This window comes from Dendrobates tinctorius, unplaced genomic scaffold (assembly GCF_039654945.1).
Source record: "Dendrobates tinctorius isolate UK_male_01 unplaced genomic scaffold, ASM3965494v1 ptg000063l, whole genome shotgun sequence".
In the NCBI taxonomy this organism is placed as follows: domain Eukaryota; kingdom Metazoa; phylum Chordata; class Amphibia; order Anura; family Dendrobatidae; genus Dendrobates; species Dendrobates tinctorius.
The window spans coordinates 22,160,193-22,185,589 of record NW_027361731.1 but is presented as its reverse complement, the minus strand read 5'-3'; the positions used below and the strand labels follow the sequence as shown (position 1 = coordinate 22,185,589).

General features: G+C 50.5%; 1 pseudogene; it reads right to left on the bottom strand.

Annotated features, from left to right (window-relative positions):
• Positions 1 to 25,397, bottom strand: part of LOC141094356 (uncharacterized) — a 118,830-nt pseudogene that overhangs the window by 67,720 nt on the left and 25,713 nt on the right.

The following is a 25,397-nucleotide window of genomic DNA, read 5'->3' as shown; positions in this document are numbered from 1 at the left end:
TGCACTCGTCCATTTTCCTCGCAGATGAGTATGAGCCCTGAATGTGACTATAATGTGATTTTTTATTTTATTCTTAATTTTACTCTATGTAGACAGCGGACTTTGAATACAACTCTCAACATTGTCCCCTGCTCCCGCTGATTGCAGGCAGAGCAGAGGACAATGATGTGAGCTGTCTACAACACCTGGCACTGGGGATCAGCACAAACAGTACTGCTGATTCACAGGCGCCGGTACGTGTGATACTGTTGCGGCACATGGCTGCCACACGTATGAAACACAGACACACATCTCTGGGCCAGACAAAATTGTTGGCACTTTGCCAAAATTTGCTTTCGGCCATGACTGTATCTATAATGTAGTGCTGGATGCATCCTTCTGTCTGAAGCCGGTATAGACTGAGCTTGCACAGTGTGGCCATAGTCAGAAGGACGCATCCAACGTTAATAGAGGTGACAGGGAGGACGACGAGGATGGAGGAGGAGTGGGGTGCTGGAGATTGCTATAGGCTCTGACAAAATACGTGAGGACTTACTGTGAGCTCCGGTGAGGCTGGAAAAGGAGTGTTGGGCCGGAGTCAGCCCCTGTACATGGCGCGATCCTCCGGCACTATTTTATTGAAGACAAATTCACACACAGTGTCTTAAAAAAATGGCGCCGGATAGCACGGTATGACCATGCGCTGACTTTGACGCCATTTTATTTAAATATTTAATGCAGACAACGCGTAGCAGGGGAGCGGGGGAAAGTTTTATTGTTTATTGCTTTTTTTGTTAGCTTGTTTGTATAGAACAACAGCGGCACATGCAGGATGGGGGAGCATATAATAGGATGGGGGAGAATATACCAGGCTGGGGGACCATTTTATTTTTCTTTAAATTCTGTGGAAACATGGTTGAAAAGGAATGTCTGACTTTCATTTGTTCATTTTCATAGATTTTTAATTATTACTTTTGTCAGATTTAAGTTATTTCTGTGACCATTGTGGCTTTTCTATCATTAAACGAGGGGAACCAACAATTTTGACCACGTGTGTAATTACAGTAGAATCTGTGACTTCTCTGCATTTAGTGGTCACTACTCACCTGGGTAGTCATATGTAGGAATCTCCTCTTTACACCGCTCATCACCCCTCACATATGTCTCTGTAGTATTAATATGGGTCAGATCTTCACCCTGAAACAAATATTGCAAAAGTCACCGACAGATGGAGAAGTCCCATCTATGATCAGCTCTAATCCTGCCATCTCCACCGCTCTCATTACACAAGTATAAAACATATAATACTGGTGGATAAAACAAGACGGAGCACAAGACCTTCACAGCCGTCTACACATCATAGGGGAGATCTCCTGACACCTTCTCTCCATCTACCTGATGATCCTGAGGAACACTGGGATCTTCTTGGTTACAGTCCTGTGGAAGAAGAGGACGGGGACATCTCTCTGGTGTTGTCCTCTTACTGGATAGATCTGGAGGAAACACATACAGGGACTGAATTCATTCTTTACATACAGATAATTATAGGCCGTGTGTATTTAGTCCTGTCTATTACCTGGTGATGTGAGGGGCTGGGGAACCTCCATCATGACGTCTTTGTACACATCTTTGTGTCCTTCTAAATACTCCCACTCCTCCATGGAGAAATAGACGGCGACATCCTGACACCTTATAGGAACCTGACACATACAATGATACTGTCATCCCCCCGATCCCTTCATTGTGTTACTGTATAATGTCCCAGCATTCCCAGCAGTGTCACCTCTCCAGTCAGCAGCTCAATCATCTTATAGGTGAGTTCTAGGATCTTCTGGTGATTGATGTCCTCACGTATCAGGGGGTGAGGTGGAGGCCCCGTGATTGGGCTCAGGGGTCTTCCCCATCCCTCAGACACAGGGTCCTGACAGCGCTCACTAGAGGTCTTCTTCACTACTGTGTAATCCTGGTTATGGAGAGACACATTAATAAATCTCACTACAGACATTTCCAGAGTCCTCACCTCTCCAGTTCTGTCCATCTGTTATTCCCATAGATAAGAATGATGTAATGTGACGTCATCAGGATCTCTCACCTCTCCAGTAAGCCGGAAGAGGATCTCTAGGGTGAGGTGTAATATCCTCTCCATCTTGTCCGTAGCCATTCGTTAAAGTTTAAAGTAAATCTTCTAGAAGATAATTATACCGATTGTATCTGCCAGGATCCTAAATGGAAGGAAGATCAGCTGATGAAGATTCATACAAAATACCATGGGAAAACAAGATACAGGAGCAGTGATGCTGGTATAGTGTAAGGACATGTGCACACCGTGTCTTTTCAGGTGGACACGTCCCGTAACCAATCCTAAAAAGTGCAAACGTTGGAACATAATGCACAAAAATGAAAAACAACTCACTGTTCATTTGTTCAGTATTTTAACTTCTCTTAACCCCTTCAGGTTTCTAAAGCTGCAAAACAGTTACAAGAAGTGACCGGAAGACAGCAGATAAGACGCCAAAAAATGGCATCTCAGGACCCCGTCCGTTCTGAGGACAAAAGACGGTGCCTATAGTGAGGTCACAGGACTCATTTTGTTAGGAATCCATGAAAAAAAAAAGAAAAATAATTGTCCAGGAAGGCATCAACGTGCAATGTACGATACAGGGGGTAGAGATGTGCGAACTTGTCGGAAAATGTTCGCCGATCTCAAATTCGGATTTGTGTTCCCAAGAAAAGTTCGAGCACATTTCGGTAAATGATCACGTTTCCAATAATGTTTTGTTAGGTGTCACAGGGTTTCCGCAACAGAAAGTAGCCGGAAGACCGCAGCGTCCAATTGCTCCTACTCCTGTGCTGAAAAGCACTTCTTTTTAATGGTGTTTATTTCTTTTGGCAGAACATGGGTTAATCGACCATGTTGGAAACTCTGAACTCTCAGCTGTACTCGCTAAGGCTAGTTTCACATTAGCGTTTTTTTGCGCAGCGCATCGTGCGCATAAAAAACGCAAAGAAAAACGTAAAACAAACGCGCGTTTTTTTAACATCATGCGCACGCTGATGCGTCAAAAAAACGCAGCGTTGCTTGCGTTTTACATGCGTTTTTGCATGCGTTTGCGTTTTTTTATGCACATGCGTTTTTAGGTGTGACATTTTTTCCATTGTCTAGAGAACATTCTAGACTTGTTTCACTCAAAAACGCATGCGCAAAAAAACGCAACCGTGCGCAAGACCATGCGCACGCATGCGTTCCCATAGACTTCAATGTGTTGTTTTTGCGCATTCCGTGCGCAAGCGTGCGCATGTGTTTTTTTGCCGAGACAGGGCGCACCAAAAAATCCAACATGTTGCGTCTGGCGCGCCTGGCGCAAAAGACAAAAAAAGCATGCGCACGAAAACGCAAGTGTGCGCAAGACCATGCGCACGTCATGTTAAACATAGGTGCGCAGTGCGCATGCGCACGGGTGCGCACGATGCGCAGCGCACAAAAGCGCAAATGTGAAACCAGCCTTAGCCACTCCTATTCCCTTTATAATCTGGGTCCTGATTCAAAAACACGTCAGAGCTAACATTTGTTTCATGGCTTAGGAGGCGAGGTGTTCACATGAGAAGGAGTTTTGAGGAGTTATCTGTGACTGTTGTGTGGTTTGTAAGTGTGGTAATTCCCTTCCTTCCTCTACTTGGGCCTCCACTTCCCGATGCATTCCTCTGTTATAGGGGAGTAAATATTTGTATGCATGGTGTTTTCAGTTTACCCTTGTTTGTATAGCCTTGTCTGTTGGTTTGGTGTACTGCGGTGCACTGTAGCACCCCTCTTCCCTGGGTGGGGAAGAGAACAGATGGAGGGGTAACTCAAGAGGTAAGGCAAGGGTGGCTGCCCCGGCATCTTCACCTTCAGTATCCAGGGAATAGGGTGAGCTAGGGCACCCCCTACTGTTAGGGACAGTGAAGCAGCTCCTTGTCAGGTGACCCGGGACAGCTGAATCGTGACATTAGGACTTTTCCTAGGTTTGGGGGGGGTCGTGTTTGATGAGGGGAAGGACTCAGGAGATCCCATTTGCTAATCTAAATCATTATGGCTACTAGTGTTGTGCAGGCCACAGTCCACATTTCCTACTCAAATTTATTTGGGCTAATACTGAGCTGAAGTCAGGACTCCAGAGGTCACATTTACTAATAAAAGTCATTTGGGATAATACTCTGATGCAGGCACCAGTCGACATTTCAACATATTAATCTTTTGTGCTAATTCTGTGGTCTAGCCACACTATATCAGCCAATAAATAATGATTATTAAATTAGTGACAGGTGACTTACAGGTCTGGGCCTAGAGTTGTGAAACAGCCAGTTAAAAGAGGGGAAGGGTACAGCCAACATGAATGGGAAAAAGTAAGGTTGTGGTGGAAGGTGAACAGGCTTGGTGTTCAAGGTTTACTTGGGGTAGGCTGTAATGTTGCTGAAAGCTCTACTGAACAAACCTCGTCCTATCCAAAGACAACTGCCAACTTGTGTTACTGGACAGAATACTCAACTCCCTTTCTTGTGCAGCCACACAGCGGTAAGCCTTGTAAATGAGGGCCAGAAACAGCATGTGCTCAAGTAGATGGCAAGCGTTGCAATAAGTGTCCTCTCCTCCTCTTACTCCACCTTAACATGATACACAGTGCAGAGCTCAGAGTTGGCACCAGAATAACCCTAGTTTGTCCCGAAACCTTAACTCTCCAACCGCCCAACCCAACCAGAGTACTATTCGTATAATTGAATGCATGGATGAATGGGGCAGGGTCTGTGGCAGGGCTTGGACCTGCATTTCTAGCCTAAACATTGATCATTAACAGGTGGATGAGTGACAGGTGTAGGCCTGATGCTCTGAGAACCCTGCCAAATTCAGGCAACAAACATGTGGAAGACCCAACATTTCCAAAAATTAGGAGCAGACACCACTAAAGGGTCATCAATTTCCCCAGAGTGGAAATTGTTTAATGAGGCTCTGACACTCCTTCCACTACAGGCAAGCCACCAGATGAAGACACAACTTAAGAATCTCCATATTTCCAAAAATTGTTAGCAACATTAGCAACAGCAGGCACAGATCCACGACAAAGGTGTCACATACTATAATAACGCAAGATCGATGCAGCCTACTGAAAACTACACCATCACCCAGTCTGCGATTGGGGTGCAAAAGTCATTGGAGATCCATGACTTGCTCATCTTCATGAAAGGTAGGCCACTCATACATTAATGAAGTCCAAAATGCAAAAGGGTCCAAATTTTCCCTGATAGTATTGATACTGAGCTGAACATACTCCTGCACCATCCTCTCCAGTCATTCAAGTGTCACACTTGCACTCTCTTCTGCTGGTACACGTGCTGGTCTAAAAAATGTGTGAAATGATGCACAGAAATTGCTTTTGCCACTGTTCTTGCATGTTCCCAGGGTTGGAACTCTGTAATTCTGATGCTCTAATTGTGCGTGACTGCAGTCTTGGGGAAAAGAACCTCTTAATTTTGTGTACAAGCGTGTTTCAATACTCCAGCAGCATATGCGTATCCAATTACAGGGGGAAAACAACTGGCAAAATGTACTCTTGTATCGAACAGCGTGGCAACCCAGTAGTCAGCACTATTTCGAATCCTAAAAATATGGTCATCATGTTGTAGATAGTGCAGCAAGAATTCGCTCATATGTGGGGCGCTTCCATGCGGTCCGATTACATTGTGTAATGCTGACAGGGTAACACACAGGCTTGCTTCCTATATACTCTCCCGCCAACCACGGATAACAGAGAGGGGATCATTATTCTCTTCTCCTGACTGTTGCATGCCCATCACCTCTTCCTCCTTCATTTGTTCCTGTACCTTCACCAACAGTTTATCAGGTACCATGATCCACCCCTCGATCGCTGTAATCCACCCTCCCATGGCACCCGCTTGTGCGACAACAGTCTGGAAATTTGAGATATTGATATCACTTCCACATCTTCCTTTGGGACCACCACAACCTCCCGCAGACTATTTAAAGTGTGCTCCAGCATGTAGATGACCGGAATAGTGATGCTGATGATGGCATAGTCAGCGAAAACCATCTTAATAGCCATTTCAAAACTGTGCAGAAGGGTGCAAAGGTCCTTCATCTGCGCTCACTATGTAAGCATGATTTTCACCACATCTCTACTATGTTGGCCCAGGCTATGCAAAAGGACATATTGCACTAGGGCTTGTTGCTGCTGCCACAGTCGCTGCAATATGTTGGCAGATCGCACATAAAACGATTAACCGGTAGGCTGGAAGATCTCTGTAGCGATTCAAGTCGATGACCTACGTGGTGCAAACGGCGGAAGTGACAACACATTGACAGTGCTTTCTGCAGCAGCGAATCCATGCCCGATAGTGGTAGAGATATTTCTGTACCACCAGGTTGAGGACGTGAGCCATGCAAGGCATGTGCACCATTATCGCACAGCCCATTCCCTGCATCCAGTTTGTGTGGAGACTGCCATTGTTCAAACTCGGCCTGGATAGCTGTCCACAATTCTTTAGCTGTGTGACTGTGATTTCCAAGACATATTAATTTAAACACTGCCCGATTGTGGCGAGACCTGGCTGCCCAGTACGGAGGGAGGGGGATTCTCTCTTCAATGTTGGAATGCGTGTCTCATTAAGAGAGAGGATGAAGGTGCAGGTGGAGGTCCTACAAGAGATGGAGGAGGCAAGAGCAGTGGAGGAAGTGTTAGATACAGAGGTTTGTCCCACAAGCCTTGGTTATGCCAAGAATTGGTGTCTATTGACACCTTGGCGTCTAGTGGTTTATTTCTCCATCCCCTGGTCTGTAGTGGTTTAGTTATCCAACTCTAGGTGTTTAGTAGTTTACTTTTCCAACCCCTGTTGTCTAGTAGTTTAGTTCTCCATCCTCTGCTGTGTAGTGGTTTACTTCTCCATCCCAAAATGTACTGCAAGCCTTGGGGATTCCAAGACTTACAGAGCAGCCGCTTCCACGCCTGTCCCCACAGCCACCCAGGAGTCAGTAGTGAAATGCAGACTGGCAGACATTGATTTTTTTCAAGGAGTGGCTGATGTTGTCTGTGACATGCTGTCGTAGTGCAGGCAAAGCTTTTTTACATAAGTAATGGCGACAGTGCAACTGGTACTGTGTGACTGCGATGGCCATCAGGTTTCGGAAAAGGACTGCATACACCAGGCGGAAAAGCAGCATTTCCATGGCAAACGGATTGGAGATGGTGAAGTTCAAGCTGTTAGCTTTGCCATGTGTAGGAGGATCCATTTTTTACGTGACCACAACTGCGGGACCAAGGGCTTCCTCCAGTGCAGAGAGGGTGGAGTATGGAGAACACAAGAAACTCCCGGACTGTGAATGCGGTGCAGACGGAGACGTTATGGTGTATTGAGAAAGATGTGATGTGTTTGGTCACTGAGATCTGTCAAGAACAGCAGGCATGTCCACTTCCGTAACAGCTGATGGGCTGTCACTCACCGCAACTGTAGTGGGTAAACAAGTGGAGGTTCTGAGGCCGGAGACTTGTGTGAGAACATTTACCACAGTGAAGAAGGAGGAAGAAGCAGCAGATGTGGTTGATGGGGGCGGACGGTGGGTGGAGAGGCACACTAGGCCACACTTTAGAGCAGTGAGTTTTAACAGGCCAGATTAATCCCCCACCCAGAATATACCCGTGGTTAAAGTGGCCTAGGCCACTTACACCCCTCTGGGCCAGAATATACCCCGTTCTATGTCTCTGCCCCTTGTGCGCTGATTGGGCCTCTGTGTGCTGCCTGGAGCCCCCGTGTTCTGCCTGGGGCCCCAGTGTGCTGCCTGGAAACCCATTCACTATCTCTGCCCCCCGTGAGCTGCCTGGGGCCCCCCTCCACCCGCACTCCACATACAGAATAATGGAGCCTCCAACACCTACCTCCACCCGCAGAACCGCACTCCACATATATGGCTGCTCTGTGCGCACAGGACCTGTGATGAGGTCAGAGGAGGGGAGGAGTCAGGGGTCACATGATCAGGGGCCTCAGTGTGTGCAGGACTCTGCTGTGCTGGTTGTCATGGTGCTGGATGAGGGGAAGTTTATGTGTGGGGTCAGGAGGGGTTTACGAGGTGTACGGAGCGGAGGTGCGTGTGTGCGAGGTGTACGGAGCGGAGCCGTGTGTGTATGAGGTGTACGGAGCGGAGCCGTGTGTGTACGAGGTGTACGGAGCGGAGCCGTGTGTGTATGAGGTGTACGGAGCGGAGCCGTGTGTGTATGAGGTGTACGGAGCAGAGCCGTGTGTGTACGAGGTGTAGGGAGCGGAGCCATGTGTGTACGACGTGTACGGAGCGGAGCCGCGTGTGTACGGATCAGAGCCGTGTGTGTACGAGGTGTACGGAGCGGAGCCGTGTGTGTACGAGGTGTACGGAGTGGAGCCGTGTGTGTATGAGGTGTACGGAGCGGTGCCGTGTGTGTACGAGGTGTAAGGAGCGGAGCCGTGTGTGTACGAGGTGTAAGGAGCGGAGCCGTGTGTGTACGAGGTGTACGGAGCGGAGCCGTGTGTGTGAGGTGTACGGAGCGGAGCCGTGTGTGTGCGAGGTGTACGGAGCGGAGCCGTGTGTGTACGAGGTGTAAGGAGCGGAGCCGCGTGTGTACGAGGTGTAAGGAGCGGAGCCGTGTGTGTACGAGGTGTAAGGAGCGGAGCCGTGTGTGTACGATGTGTACGGAGCGGAGCCGTGTGTGTACGAGGTGTACGGAGCGGAGCCGTGTGTGTACGAGGTGTAAGGAGCTTAGCCGTGTGTGTACGAGGTGTACGGAGCGGAGCCGTGTGTGTACGAGGTGTACGGAGCGGAGCCGTGTGTGTGAGGTGTACGGAGCGGAGCCGTGTGTGTACGAGGTGTAAGGAGCGGAGCCGTGTGTGTACGATGTGTACGGAGCAGAGCCGCGTGTGTACGAGGTGTACGGAGCGGAGCCGCGTGTATACGAGGTGTACGGAGCGGAGCCGTGTGTGTACGAGGTTTACGGAGCGGAGCCGTGTGTGTACGAGGTGTACGGAGCGGAGCCGTGTGTGTACGAGGTGTATGGAGCGGAGCCGTGTGTGTACGAGGTGTAAGGAGCGGAGCCGCGTGTGTACGAGGTGTAAGGAGCGGAGCCACGTGTGTACGAGGTGTAAGGAGCGGAGCCGTGTGTGTACGATGTGTACGGAGCGGAGCCGTGTGTGTACGAGGTGTACGGAGCGGAGCCGTGTGTGTACGAGGTGTAAGGAGCTTAGCCGTGTGTGTACGAGGTGTACGGAGCGGAGCCGTGTGTGTACGAGGTGTACGGAGCGGAGCCGTGTGTGTGAGGTGTACGGAGCGGAGCCGTGTGTGTACGAGGTGTAAGGAGCGGAGCCGTGTGTGTACGATGTGTACGGAGCAGAGCCGCGTGTGTACGAGGTGTACGGAGCGGAGCCGCGTGTATACGAGGTGTACGGAGCGGAGCCGTGTGTGTACGAGGTTTACGGAGCGGAGCCGTGTGTGTACGAGGTGTACGGAGCGGAGCCGTGTGTGTACGAGGTGTACGGAGCGGAGCCGTGTGTGTACGGGGTATATGGAGGATGTACATGAAGAAGACTCCATGATCTTCTAGCCCTGCTTTGTGTTGGGTATGGGGACTTTATCTATTATCCGCCTGTAGGAATACACTTCTCTAGACCTGGGCACAGTATGGCAGATCTAAAAGCCCTAATATTGAAAGGTCATTTTTTAATAGTGACAGAGAAAGAAAAATCTGGGAGTTCGGGTGATGTCGGAGTATTTTGGCGTGCTCGCAGATTTCGTTTTCTTCGTCTCAGCTGCATGATTTGCGACTTGTAGACAGGCTGAATACATGTGGGAATTCCCTAACAAACAGGCATTCCACACATGTATTCAAGCTGTCTAGCAGTCACACATCATGTAGCTGAGGCGATGAAATCTATATCTCTGAGCATGCCAAAGTACTCGGAGACCACCAGAGCAACGAGTATACTCGCTCATCACTACCGGGGATACAAAAATATTTTGCTACAGTTACCTCTAGTAGTCACCTACAATCCAAATCTGGAGGTGCTAAGGGGCTCAATCTCTATGGACTTCATTGTGGATATTCCTACTTCTGGTGGCATGAATTTGATTCTAGTGGTGCTTGATTGTCTGACTAAGGCTGCTCATTTTGTTCCTTGTGCCGGTCTTCCCTCGGCTAAGGAGACTGTGAACTTGGTGATACAGAATTGTTAGGCGTCGGGTTGCTGCAGTGGCACAACAGGATTCCAGAGCCTCACATTCTGCGGTCTCCCTTTCTCTATCCACCACAGAGGAGCTTGCTCAGCAGCCCCGTCATTCCAGATGCTCTGCCCAGACCTGCTCTGTGGGTCTGGCTGTTGCTGACACTTTTGGGTCAGCAATAGCAATGCAGGCTACTCAGTAGCAAATCGCTCCAGAGGCTAAGTCCTTCCGTTGCTCCACTGAGCATGCTCACAAGACGATCTCCCAGTGGAGATCAGAAGTCACATTCTCAGGTCCTTCTCCAGATCTGATTGGTCCATCTCTGGGATCTGGAAGCTTCCGGAAGGTCCCGGCTATAAAAGGTTTGCATGGCCGCTTGGCCATGATGTAACATAGACTCTAGTTGCTACCTGAGTGAATGATGACAGATGCATGAACCTGCAAATGACTCATTAAGATCCCCTCCCTCTGATATTACGTGTGTGGATAGGGACTTAGTCTTAGAGTCAGTGGAAAGCTACAGGCCACAGTGCATAGCTCCACAGAACTAGCGTCCGACAGTGTGTGGTAATAGCAGGTACGGGTGGGGTAACCGACAGGGGGGGTGGTCCGTTACTGGCCACAGACAGACTCGAGACAGAGACAGTATTGTGTAAAACAGGTCTTCTTTATTGTTCGTAATTTTTTCACGTCCCACAGCTCACTCAGCAGCTGCTCACTACGCTCCACAGCTCTATAAAACAGCTGCTCGACAGGCCCCGCAGCTTCACACATCAGCTGCTCGATTAGCGACTTCACACAGCAGCTGCTTGATTACCTTCGCAAGTTTTCAACAGCAGCTGCTCGACTATCTCCGCCGCTTCACACAGCAGCTGTTCGACTCCGAACACAGGACCGGGTACCTTCACTCTCTTGCTCTTAGGTACTTAACGTCCCTCGCGGTACTCCCACTGTGGCTGCCCTAAGCCTACCACCACAGCGTTTTACCAGTCCGAGTCCGTTCTTGTTGTGGTTCCCCCAGTCTGTCTCTGTCTGTGGCCCCTCCTGTCCGGGCCACCCCCAGTGGCCTATTTCAGCTGTCAGTCCCTTTTGGAGCTTCTTCTCTGCCCTTTCCCTTCAGCAGACCTTGCTGTCTCCTGTGATCCCCTCGCTGACTGGCCTTTCCAGAACCTTCCCCCAGCCTTTTTTTATTCAGTCGCCATGACAGCACCACGAGAGAGGGGATCCGCCCTTCGGGGACAGGAAACCTACAGACATAAAAAGGGCGGCCCTCTCTCCCGCCTCAGTTGGTTTCCTGTCCCTGACAGGGGATCCCTTCAGACATACCTTCTTCAGGAGTCTGGAGTGTTTCCGCATGGAATCCCATACCCGGCAGGCCCGTTCAGGCAGCGGGGGTCCCCTGCCTCTGTCTGGAGTATTGGAAGGGCCGCACGGCAGGGGGACTGTTGGTGCAGGCGGCAGCAGGTGGAAGAGGCCTTCAGGGGGAGAGCCTGCTTCTGGGGGCCCGACGCCAGTACCGGGTAAGTAGGTCCAGGCAGTTCCTCCTCGTCCGATCCTGGCGGTGGTCGCCTTCGGCGGGGGGCGCGGGCCCTGGGGGGGCGTCCGTGGCATAGCCCGGGGCGTTTGCTTCCGCTGGTGGAGGGGCCGCTGGTTTACGGGCGCGGACCGGTGACGCGGCCCGGTCGCGCGGTATGATGCGCCGAACGTGCGCTGTGGCCAGCGGCCGTGACATCAGGGGGGGCGCCTCTGGGGGAGCTGGGTGACCGTGGCGTGCGTGTATGTGACGTACCCGGGGTGGCGTGTGCCCGGTCAGGGGTTTCTGGTCCCCGCCACGGGCACGGTCGGGGGAGAACCGGACATCAGGGGTACTCGGCAGGCCTGGATGTGGGACACCTGCGAGCCCCATATGTGGCGGTACAGGGTGTTGGCCGGCTACTTAGCTGCCTCAGTTCAGCTGCGAGGCGCTTCTGGCTCGGTATTGACTAATAATGGCGTCGCAGGAGCAAGCAGAGTCTCTGGACGAGCATCCACAGACGCAGCCTCAGCCTTCAGAAAAATCCCAGCAGCGGTCTAGCAGCAGCAGCTGCTCTGAGAAGCATAGATCTACCCAGAAGGCCAAACCAGAAAAGTCCACGAGCCGTAAAGGATCGGCGGCTCCAATGGACCCCCCACCGAACTCGGTACCGCTCTGTCAAAAGCCAGGGTAAGTGAGCTGCGAGGAAGTTCACCTTGGTGATTTTCTGTTCCCCTTATGTTCCCTCTCTCCATTCTGCCAGGGGAAAAAGTGCTCTGGGAAGAGCAAGCACAGAGAGTGTGCCGAATGTGGGGTTCTCCTTCCGGACGGTCAGGGAAGGAAGCTATGTAGACCCTGCATACATCGCCTAGTCACAGAAGAGACCGCTGTCTTTACCGCCAGTATACGGGAGATAGTCAGGCAGGAGGTTAGGGGTTCGGTCAGATCCCTATCTCCCGACACAGGGTTCAGGGAGAAGTCCCCTAGATCTCCCGTTCTGGTCTCTGATAGTGACTCGCAGGAGTTAAAGTCACATTCATCCTCATCATCATCATCTGAAGCCAGATCGGCCCATTCCTGTTTTCCTCTAGAGCGAGTCAATCATCTAGTAAAGGCGGTAAACAGCACAATGGGGATTGAGGAGACCCCAACAGAAAAGTCAGTACAGGATTCGATGTTCCGGGGATTGGACCGAAAAAATCGAAGGTCCTTCCCATTGGTAGACAAGATTAGTGCCCTTATCACAAGGGAGTGGAAAAACCCCAAGAGGAAGGGTTCCCTGCTTCCTGCCTTCAAAAGAAGCGTGCAAAAAGACGTCCCTACCTTTTGAAGACCTTGGTAGCCTAAAAGACTCGCTGGACAGGAAGGCGGATGTGTTCCTTAAGGGGACCTGGGAAACATCAGCTGGAGCCCTACGACCAGCGATCGCTGCCATGTGCACTGCCAGGTCCTTAATGGTATGGTTGGACCAGTTGGAAGAGCAGCTTAGAGATAAGGTCCCAAGACAGGACATTCTTTCCTCCCTCTCTACAGCCCAGGGAGCGGCAGCCTTCCTCTCAGACACGTCGGCAGACTCTGTGAAGTAAGCAGCCAGATCCGCGGCCCTCTCCAATGCCGCCCGTAGGGCCCTGTGGCTCAAATGTTGGCCAGGTGACATGCAGGCCAGATCAAAGTTATGCGGTATCCCATGCGAAGGGGTTTACTTATTTGGTAAAGTGCTAGATGAACTGTTAGAGAAAGCTGGCGACAGCAAGAAACGCTTCCCCTACTTAGGAAGACCACCTTACAGACGAGATTCCTTCAGAAGGTGGTTTGACCGTAGGAGAACAACAAGAGAAAGACCCAGATATGACACAAGGAGGAAAGGTAGGGGGTATATGTTTAATACCCCTCGGGACCGCAGCGATCCGAAATGACTGCCGGACCAGGTGGGGGGGAGGTTGTTGTCCTTCTACCCAGCCTGGTCACGTATTTGAAACAGTCCTTGGATACGGAGCATTATCAGAATAGGACTGAGGTTTGAGTGCCAGCATACTCCTCGTGAGAAGTTTCTTCTAACCTCCATCCGTTCTTCATCTACAGAACAGAAGGCGTTGGAGGCAGAGATCCTGGATCTTCTCCAGAAGGGTGTCTTGGTGAAGGTTCCTGAGCTACAAAGAGGTACGGGGATTTACTCCACCCTCTTTCTAGCCAAGAAGCCAGACGGCTCCTTCCGCACCATTATTAATCTCTGAAGCCTCAATAAATTCATTGAAATTCACTCTTTCAAAATGGAGTCTGTTAAATCAGCGGTTAAATTACTATTCAGTGGGTGCTTTATGGTAGTCTTAGACCTTAAAGACGCCTATTATTATGTCCCGATACACGCAGATCATCAGCAATTTCTAAGGGTGGCTGTTTCACTGGGCGGAGTTGTATGCCATTTCCAATACAGGGCACTTCCCTTTGGGGTGGCACACCGGGTCTTCACGAAGATAATGGCGGAGGTTATGGCTCATTTGAACGAAAAAGATATTCTCGTGATCCCATATCTAGACGATCTACTAATTGTGGGGCACTCGGAGTCTCACTGCACCACCCAATTAGGGAAAGTAATATCCAGCCTTCAGGGTCTAGGTTGGATCATTAATTTTAAGAAGTCACGACTGCAGCCCCTAAAAGTGCAACAGTTCCTCGGCCTTATCCTAGACTCTGATATACAGGAGTGTCGGTTACCAGAATCTAAAGTATTCAACATTCAGCGTCAGATACTCAGGGTGATAGACAATCCATCAATTACTCTTAGAGGGGCAATGTCACTGTTGGGTTCACTTACGGCGTGTATACCAGCAGTACTCTGGGCCCAATTCCACACCAGAACCCTGCAGTGGGACATTTTACACAACACTCGTCAGCTAGAAGGTCGCCTCGAGGGTAGAGTTACCTTATCCAACAATACCATTCAGTCCCTACGATGGTGGTCGCTGATACCAAATCTGCGTAGGGGAGTTCCCTGGGTAAACCAGATCTCCCGAATTCTAACCACGAATGCTAGCCCCAGAAGCTGGGGAGCACATATAGGGGATAGGTGGGTCCAGGGAGCGTGGACACCGTCAGAACAGAATTTTTCCTCTAACCTTAAGGAGCTGTTAGCCATGGAGCGGGCTCTAAGTGCTTTCCTTATGTCCCTACAGGGCGAACACGTCAGACTATTCTCAGACAACCAGGTAACTGTAGCCTACATTAACCACCAGGGGGAACCTGATCCAGGCCCTTAATGGATGTGGCGAATCGTATCTTTCAGATCGCCGAGGTTCACCTTCTGTCCCTTACAGCCCTCCATATACTGTAAAAGGAAAACAAAATTTAACAGCTGATTTCCTAAGTCGCAACAGGCTCAAACAGGGAGAGTGGGCACTAAAGAGGCCCATCTTCGGACAGATCAAACGCAGGTGGGGACTCCCAGAAATAGACTTGTTCGCCAGCAGAAGGAACAGACAACTCCCTATGTTTTGTTCTCTGGATCCCAGAGAGAACCCGTATGCAGTGGACGCTCTCCTGATCCCTTGGAACTTCGACCTGGCGTATGCCTTCCCCCCACTGAATATGATTCCGATGGTACTGAGGAAGATCCAGGAGGACAGGGTTCACGTTATCTTAGTAGCCCCATTCTGGCCCAGGAGACCATGGTTTCCTTGGCTGAGGAAGATGTCTTCGTCACAGCCATGGATTCTCCCAGAGCTTCCGGACCTTCTGTCCCAGGGTCCAGTGTGTCACCCTCGGGTTTCCAACTTACACCTAGTGGCATGGAGTTTGAGGGGGAGCTGCTAAGGGGGAGGGGGTTTTCCCAGGGACTAGTCAACACCCAATTAAAAAGCAGGAAAGCCGCCACGACAAATATCTACGCCAGAGTCTGGAAAAGATTCTTATCAGTCTCAGGGGCAGAGGTTGGTCAGAAAATCCACATTGGCCAGATACTGGAATTCCTTCAGAAGGGGTTGGAGATGGGTCTAGCCACAAATACGCTTAGAGTCCAGGTTTCGGCTCTAGGGTCATTTTTACAACTGCAACCTAGCAAACAATTACTGGGTGGCAAGATTCATTAAAGCAGCAGCGAGATCTAGACCCATCAGTAAACAGAAGCTGGTTCCATGGCACCTCAACTTAGTTTTATCAGCTTTAACAGAACCCCCCTTTGAGCCTATTGATTCTGTCTCCATAAATATCCTTTCCTTCAAGACTGCCCTGTTGGTTGCCCTAACATCAGCCAGGAGAGTTAGTGATCTACAAGCCCTCTCTAGGATACCTCCATACACCCAGTTTGGAGAAGATAGGGTCTCTTTAAAGCCAGACCCCTCGTATCTGCCCAAAGTTGCCTCAAAGTTCCACAGACTACAAGAAATAGTCCTCCCATCCTTCTGCCCGAACCCCACTAACCCAACTGAACAGAAGCTCCATTCCCTAGATGTAAGGAAGTGCCTCCGTAGTTACATTTCGGCCACAGAACCATGGAAAAGGGACAATGCCCTTTTTGTATCTTTTCAGGGAGCTAGAAAAGGACTTAGAGTGTCCAAAAACACCCTAGCTAGGTGGATTAGGGAGGTAATTTCTTTTTCTTATACAGCAGGTGGGCTGGAGATTCCGGAAGGCATAAGGGCGCACTCTACTCTGTCCGTGGCAACATCCTGGGCAGAGAGATCGGAAGTATCCATTGAGGACATATGTAAGGCAGCCACGTGGTCCTCTCCATCCATGTTTTTTAACCACTATAGATTGGATTTAAGCGGGTCCGCCGACCTCACGTTTGGGAGAAAGGTGCTTGAGGCAGTTATCCCTCCCTAAGTTCTCTTCATCTCTGTAAATCTCTTTTGGTGTTGTCATGGCGACTGAATAAATGCTCAGCTACTTACCGGTAGCAATGTTTTTCAGGAGCCCATGACAGCACCTTTACATTCCCTCCCTCTGCTCTCACGTTCTGGATCAGCACCTTTTCTTCCAGTTAAACGTTAGTCACAGGTGTGAAGAATATTTAGTTTGACTGTGTATACAGTATATGAATTGCTACTAACCAGGGAGGTCCTCTCATGCTCTGTAATCCAACTGAAGCGCCCTTTTTATGTCTGTAGGTTTCCTGTCCCTGAAGGGCGGATCCCCTCTCTCGTGGTGCTGTCATGGGCTCCTGAAAAACACCGCTACCGGTAAGTAGCTGAGCATATCTCCGTCACGTTCTGGTAACCCTTCCCCCCATGACTTGACAGTTTCTTCGGCCAATGGCAGTTGTTCAGTCTCATCCTCACACTCTCCACTGCCCTCTAATGGTCAAACTCCCCTACTACATCCTTCCTCTTTATCTCCAGCTGTTTCCCATCTTTCACCACAGCAGTCCATCCAAAATACTCCACACCCCTGCCTTCCCACTGCAGACAGGTCCGTCCGTCAGTCCACCTTCCCTACAAGTGCGCCCCCTCTTGGGCATTGTCATACAGCGGATGTGTCAGTGGCTGTGCTGCAGTCAGCAGCACTTGTTGGCATCCGTGGTAGCGACGCCGCACGTGGGTCGCCCTCCCAGGGCTGTGGGGTACTCGGTACCGGGCCGGTATCAGTGGGATGTGTCACAACAGCGGTGACCCAGACCGTGGCCCTGGGCACCCAAGTAATAGGAAGATGTGAATGGTGGAATGTAGTTAATGGAATAGTTCGTGACACCACCTGTGGTGTTCGGCAAGGGAGGTGTTAAGCCGACGCTGCAGACAGATCCTCCGGGACAGATGGTGTGGTGCAGCAATGATATTATAGCCCTCCACAGGCAGAGCTGTTGTCCCGGGGCAGGATAGGTGAAGTGGCACTTAGATGGTGTAGTGTTTGGCGCAGAGGATGTAGCAGTGCCAGGCGGATGGACGCAGGAAGGAATGGAGGACACCAGGGCATGTAGTTCCAAAGCTTTACTCACAGTCTGTCGTGCCCGCTTCTGTGCCGTGTCCTCCGGGTCAGGGACTCAGTCAACCTCCAGGCAAGATGGAATGCTCCCTTCCAACACTCCGCCAACTTATGTGCCTTTTCTGAATGTCTCCTCTATAGCGCCTTTAAGTGTGAAGATCTCCTAGTACTGAGGTACACTGAAGTTCCTCCTGACAGATGTTCTCAAGAACTCTACTTGTACAGCAGACAGCTGTAGCCTGCTTCGGGGACTCTCTACTCCTGAGTCCTGGCTCTCTATCCAAATTGCTGTTGTGCCCCCAAGTCTTAGATGGGAGTAGTGCATTTACAGCCCACTACTCCACCGGTGTCTGCTGCAGAACCATTAGTGTCCATACAACCTCGGGGACCGGGCCCCGGCCTTGCGCTTGGAACTTCTAGGCAGGGTTCTTCCTCTAACCCACGTCCTCTGTGTTCCCTTTCACTCCTACGTTCCGTACTTGTCTTTCCCTTCTATGGAAGCTCAGGCTTCGGTTCAATGTCTTTCTCCTTCTTTCCTTTCCCATGCTAGCTGGCTCAGATCACTGAGGCAGCTGCAGCACTCCTTCCTCCATCCCTCTTCCAAGGATCCCCACTCCTCTCTGAGTGGCTTCCTCTCTCAGACTCTCCGTCTGACTGACCTCAATCCTAAAACCTTCCCGCTCTTTTATGTGTATCTCAACTCCACCCACCTCCCAGCACGTTTAGTGTTCCAAGCAGGGAACCACCAAAGGTGCTCTGCTTCCCTCTAAGCAAGGAGCCGCAATGTGGTTTTGCTGAAGTACTCTATTGTGTGGGGTGCGAGTGTTGGAGCGTGGTCAGGAGCCTTCAACTTACCTGGATGGTGGGGCACCACACCTTAGGAGAAGGTGCAGTACCTCTGTGGCGACTGAGCCTCAGGGGCATCACACACGCACGGTAGGTCTAGACGGACTCTGACCCTGTGTCTTGGGCCTGAGTCCTGTGACCATATACAGTGAGTGCACACCGCTGAGATCTGTGAGGTCAACAAGCTCAGCATTTACGTTTATGCCTTAGGCGCCTCTGTGAACTTAACAGAGCTCGCCAGCACACACCGGGTGACATTCAACCCACGTGCGATATAACGCCATATTGTGCGTCTGCCATTACATAGCAGAAGTTTAACATCTCTGCACGGTGGACCCCGGGCGGCGTACGCACTTTCTATTATTTAATATTTAGTGCGTTCCGCTTTCCCTAACACAGAATATTTTTCAGCTGCATGGGGTCCCAGATGAAGTTCATTCTTAAGGACCTTCCACGTCTCATGGACCATGACCGCTGGGTTTTCCCCAGCTCCACCCAGCAATTTGTCTATCCAATCCGCAATATGTTGAACCCGAGCACCCAGCAGACAACCAACAGGTTTGGCATTCACGGTCTTGGCGGCAGATGACCTCGTCAGTCCCCTACCACCAACATCTGCCTGGCCTTTGCTGCACTCCTATTTCCCTCCTTCCTACAGCAGTCGTTTTTCTGGTTGATAGGAGCAATGTCCTGCTGCAGTGATCCCAGTCCTGGGCTTGCATTCCTAATATCAGCCAAACAGGCATATTTACTAGGTTGTGCCAGATCAGGACTGGGTTCCCTGGCACTTTTCCCCCTACCCCTTCTTGTAACATTTACCCAGCTGCTTACTACTCTTTCCTGATCTTCCCCACCTCCACCCTCCTCCATATCACTGGCCTCAGCCGGCACAAGCTCGGTGAGCTCTAAACTCCTCTCCAGGTTAGCAATGCTCCTGAGTGTTGCCAGCTGCACATTTAGATCCTTTACCTGGGCTTCCAAACATGTAACTCGCTTGCATCGAGTGCAGACATATTCACCCTCAAGCGGCTGTTCAAGGCATGCATACATCTCACAAGACGCACACCTAGTGGCATTGTCCATGGAGCACATATCCAATGGGGATAACAGTACAGATAAAAGCAGAAAAAATAAACAATTGAAGCTAGTAAGGAAAACACCAAACTATGCTCTTGTGTTAAACTAAGAAATTACGTTTAACTATGGATTTATCTGCAGCCTCGGACTTAACAGCCCTCACTCTGCCCATAAGTGACCCCATTTTACAAGACACACATTTCAATGAATATATGGGTGCAATGATCATATTGACACCACAGGTGTGTCACAAATTTTATACCACTTGACAGGGAAGAAAAAATTAAATTTTTACCACAAAAATTTTGTTTTAGTAGCCGTACGGCAAGACTCCGGAATAACGGAGCGCTATTTTCCTGCTGGAGTGCAGGTTTTTCAAGAATTGTTTGCGGGCTCCATACACAGAGCCACTAAGTGCTAGAAGAGCAGAATCCCCCTCAAGTAATCCCATTTTGGAAATTATACCCCTACAGAAATGTATCTACAGGTATATTGACAATTTTGACTCCATGGGTATTTTCCAGAAACAAACAGAAGTGGATGTTGCTTAGTGAAAATTGCAAACTGCCATTGTGGTGCCCGTACGTTGTAGTGCCCAGTACGTTGTTTTCACCAGTATGGGATAGTGCCCTGCCACATGCTTTTGTAGACACTGTAGTGCCATGGAAGCACGCTGCGCAGTGTTGAGGCAGTGACCCAGCAAAGTTCCAACACAAAAGTCTCTTTAATGTGTTACTTCACAGCATAAAATGTCCAATTCACACAAGTGCACAGCATTAATGTCCAGTTCACAGCACTACATAGCACCCAGTATCCTCCGGATCGCAATCTGCAGCCATGCCCTCCAGTTTGCAGCCATTAAACACGCTAGTCCGCCACCAGGCACAAAACAGTTCACCTCCGATACCCATTGCCGTGGACGACTGCACTGCTGTGTAGGTGGTGGGTGCCAGGCTATTCAGCTGCCTTGGCTTGTGTTGCTTCACACAGGTAGAGCTCTGCAAAGCCGACTGTTCTGTACACTAGCAAGCACCAACTGACTCTGGCCCTGACACACCCAAACACTATACTGCAGGGATTTTAACTGGGATCCGTGGTCTTCAGCCACATAGAAAACCTGGGCATGGAATGAAACGGACTGCAAGACTACCATCCTGCAGTCTGTTTCAAAATACAAAAACCCCAGAGCAAGTTTTCCCAACTCTGCCCTGTGTGAGACTTTGGTATTACTCCGGGAGTGAACCCGCTGGACCGTGGCAACGAACCTCCCACGGGCGAGCTGACCAGGTGGACCACCCCCTATACAGGGAGTGTTTGGGGCAGGCCTGCGGGTAACTATCACCACGGCAGCTGGTACCCAGGGAGAGGGCCTCGGAGACCCGACGGAACACAGGAGAGATCGGCAGGTAATCGCCCTAGGAGAGGAACACGGCAGGCGGACAGATCAGGGACACGGGTGGAACGACAGGCAGCAGACACGGACTGGATACACAGCTGGGAGACCAGGACGGGGCGGAACAGAGCCTCGGAACTCCGGATCCTAAGAAAGAAAACAGCGAAGAGGCACTATTTGCTGAGGAAAGGTTGGGAGCAGGGGTGCGCACAGAGACAAAGGGGCCAGGATCACAAGCAGGGCTCAAGCGATCACCAGGCACCGTCAGGAGGAAGAGACGGTGGCATCTGATCAAGGACTTCCGGGTCACGACCCTAGCTGGCGCAGGCTGAGGAGGGCGCGTGCGCTCAAAGGGAATGGAGGGTGCGCGCGCTCCAGACTTCAGTGTGGACGCGCGCCCGTCGAGGAGCAGGAAGCCGGGCAGGGGCGCGCGACTGTTTGGAGCAGAGGATACCGGGCAGGAGCGAGTGTAGGGTAAGAGTAACGGGAGAGCCGTGGTGAGGACCGGGGCAGGCGAGACTGCGGTGTGGAAGCCGCCAGGGACCTGGATGGCAGCAGCAGGGGAGCCGGAACCAGTGGGGGCCGCGGCGGGACCTGCGGCCGCGGTGTGACACCCTGGACACCAGCATCCCCAAGACTAACACTTATTTTTAGTCTGCATTACAATCACAGCTACACCTGTGACTGCAATGCACTTTCATGGCCTCCATACGCATCCTGGGGAGAATACACAACGACCCCTATCAGTGACACTGGTCACTGACTCACAACACACAACTGTAAAGTAGGTGGGCTGTCATCGCTGCAGAAATGACAAACATGTGGACGCTAAATGTGGTTTAGACACACTGTGGTGATCAGAAAGGAGGGGACATTTGGATTTGGGAGCGCAGAATTTGCTTTTCTTTTGGGAGGTGAGGAGCCATAGGGCTTTTCCAGAGCCTTTGTGCTACCAGTATCGTGGAAGCCACCTATATTTCCATTGACAGTTGATGGACCCGAGTGGCAACTTGCTTTTTTTTTTATTGATTTAAAGCTTTTGTAGGGAACATTTTCCATAACATTTGAGCCGACGCTCTTCCCTGATCACTTACATTGGGGTTTACATCTAAAAATCTAAGTGACAGGATTCAGATGAGACCTCCAAGTTATTCACTATAATGCGGCAGCAGAGTTACTCTAGACTCAGTTTGGAGATGTTCTTTTCAGAGGTGCACAAAACTGTGGTTGACTGAGCTTTTATGCATGCCTAGAAAGATAGACATAGGAAGCCACATGGCATCCACAGTGACTCCATCCGCCTCATTACAGTGGGTACAGAAATTTTTCAGACCCCTTTGAATTTTTCACTCTGTTTCATTGCAGCCATTTGGTAAATTCAAAAAAGTACATTTTCTCATTAATGTACACTCTGCACCCCATCTTAACTGACAAAAAACAGAAATGTAGAAATTTTGGCAAATTTATTAAAAGAGAAAAACTGAAATATCACATGGTCATAAGTATTCAGACCCTTTGCTTGGACACTCATATTTAAGTCACATGCTGTCCATTTCCTTGTGATCCTCCTTGAAATGGTTCTACTCCTTCTTTGGAGTGCAGCTGTGTGTAATTAAATTGATAGGACTTCATTTGGAAAGACACACACCTCTCTATATAAGACCTCACAGCTCACAGTGCTTGTAAGACCAAATAAGAATCAGGAGGTCAAAGGAACTGGCCAAGGAGCTCAGAGACAAAATTGTGGCAAGGCACAGATATGGCCAAGGTTATAAAAAGAATTTCTACAGTACTCAAGGTTCCTAAGATCACAATGGCCTTCATAATCCTTAAATGGATGAAGTTTGGGACCATCAGAAGTCTTTCTAGACCTGGCCGTCCAGCAAAACTGAGAAATCGTGGGAGAAGAACCTTTGTGAGAGAGGTAAAGAAGAACCCCAAGATAATAATAATAATAATAATAATAATCTTTATTTTATATAGCGCTAACATATTCCGCAGCACTTTACAGATCACTGTGGCTGAGCTCCACAGATGTTTGGAGCAGAGGATACCGGGCAGGAGCCAGTGCAGGGTAAGAGTAACGGGAGAGCCGCGGTGAGGACTGGGGCAGGCGAGACTGCGTCGTGGAAGCCGCCAGGGACCAGGATGGCAGCAGCAGGGGAGCCGGAACCAGTGGGGGCCGCGGCGGGACCTGCGGCCGCGGTGTGACAGTACCCCCCCCTCACGCGCCCCCCTCCGCAGACTGGAGAAAAACTTAGCCAAAATTCGAGGAGCCTGGATATTCTCCCGAGGCTCCCAGGATCTTTCCTCTGGACGAAAGCCCTTCCAATCGACCCGAAAAAAGATCCTCCCTCGTTGCTTTTTCATAGCAAGAATGTCTTTAATCTCGAACTCATCATCAGCGGACACAGGCGGAGGCGACTGGGTAGCAGAGGCATGGAAGCAATTGAGGATGACCGGTTTTAGAAGGGACACATGGAATGAATTAGGGATGCGAAGAGAGGCGGGGAGCCGCAGTTTATAGGAGACATCTGTTAGGAATCTGGGTCATTCTATGCTTATGTAGCAACCCAGATCCTCACATTTGTCTCCAGAGGCTAAGTCCTTTTTCCCTGCTTTTGAGCATGCTCACGGGACTAGCTCTCACTGGAGTTCAGGAGTCAGGTGCTCAGGTCCTGCTCCTGATTTGATTGGTTACGTTCGGGACTCTGGAGATTTCCGGCAGGTCCCGTACGCTATAAAAAGTGCCAAGGCCGCTATGCCATGCGCTAGTATTTTCCATACTTGCTGCTGTGTGTTTGGTGATGGATGCTTGGACTGGTGAATGACTTATTATGAAACCCCTTCCCTCTGATAATACGAATGTGTGAGTGATTGGGATACAGCCAGTGTGCGCGCTAGCGCCAGCGCGCTCAAGCTTCGCCAGTTGCAGCAGCCAGCGTCCTGCTTCGCGCCTGCCTTATCGCGCTTGCAGCCCGCTTTTGGCGTTCGCAGTTGCGACGCCGTGCACACGCCTACCTACGGTAAGTCCATTCAGGTGTAGTGCTGTTCTTAACTACTCCGGCTTTGGCTTTGTGAGTTTTAACAGAGTTTGCTTTTGTGCACCAGGTTCAGTTCTTCCTGTGCACATTACCGTCCTGGTGCTCTGCCTTTTCAGCAGCGGTTATTACACCTGCCGCACGGTGGACCCCGGGCGGCGAACACATTTATTTATACTTTTTTAAGCGTGTTCCGCCGCAGTAACATAATACTAGCACCAGCGTCTGGCTAAATGGCAGAACAGCAGCAACTCGTGCAATGCATACGACAGCTCGAGGCTCGCTTGACTACCCTTGAGAAGGCCCTCGCAGCTTCGCAGGCCACGGATGCTGCTGTCCAGGCACTTACGGACGCAGTGGGTCGGATGTCCATGTCCGCCCTTGCGCCGACAGTTACCCGCCTCCCGTTACCTGAGAAATATTCTGGGGATGGCGCCTCCTGTAGGGGTTTTATCAGCCAGTGCTCAATCCATCTGGAGCTGCTGGCTGCGCAATTCCCAACAGAACGGGCCAAGGTGGCCTTTATTATTTCCCTATTGTCGGGCAAGGCGCTGGAATGGGCAACGCCACTTTGGGAGCGTGATGACCTGGATGTTCGGACCGCAGCTAATCACCTTACTGCTATTAAGCAGGTGTTTCTCGGTCCACGGGTTACACACGATACCTCACTCCAATTGCTGGCCTTGTCTCAAGGATCACTCTCAGTAAGTCAATACGCTGTCCGTTTTCGGACACCGGCGTCTGCGTTAGAGTGGTCTGACAAGGCACTTATCCCAGTTTTTTGGAGAGGACTAGCTGAGCACGTAAAGGATGCTCTCTCCACTAGGGAGATCCCCACCACTCTGGAGGAGCTAATCTCCATCTCCTCCCGTATCGACCTCTGTTTTTCGGAGCGTGGTTTGGAGCGTGCTCACACCAAGCGTAGAGGTACTCCGGCTCCCAAATTTTTTGAGCCTTTGGATCAGCTCGAGCCAGAGGTTCTACCCCCTGAGCCCATGGAGGTGTCTCGCGCCATTTCGGAGACATGTCCGGCGCAGGAGACCATATGCGGTTGTCACCATCTGCCTGCTGCTTCTCAGGAAGACAGCGCCTCGCAATGGTCTGATTGCGAATCGGTAGGCGAGACTTTTGTCCCTCCTCGCGAGCGGCCTAAAGTTCTCGCGTGGGCACACGCGCCCAATGCGGACGGCCATCGTGGCTATATGCAGACCACGAAGTCACTGGCCGGTTCGTATTGGTGGCCGCACAGGGCTCTGGATATAAAAAAATTTATTCGGGCATGCACCCTATGTGCTCGGGATAGTCTTCCCGAATGGAGAGTGGCTACACCCGCCGATACACGGCGGCCTTCTCCTAAAACTCCCATTGTGTCCCGGGTGTCTCTCCTGAGACCTGGTGATCTTG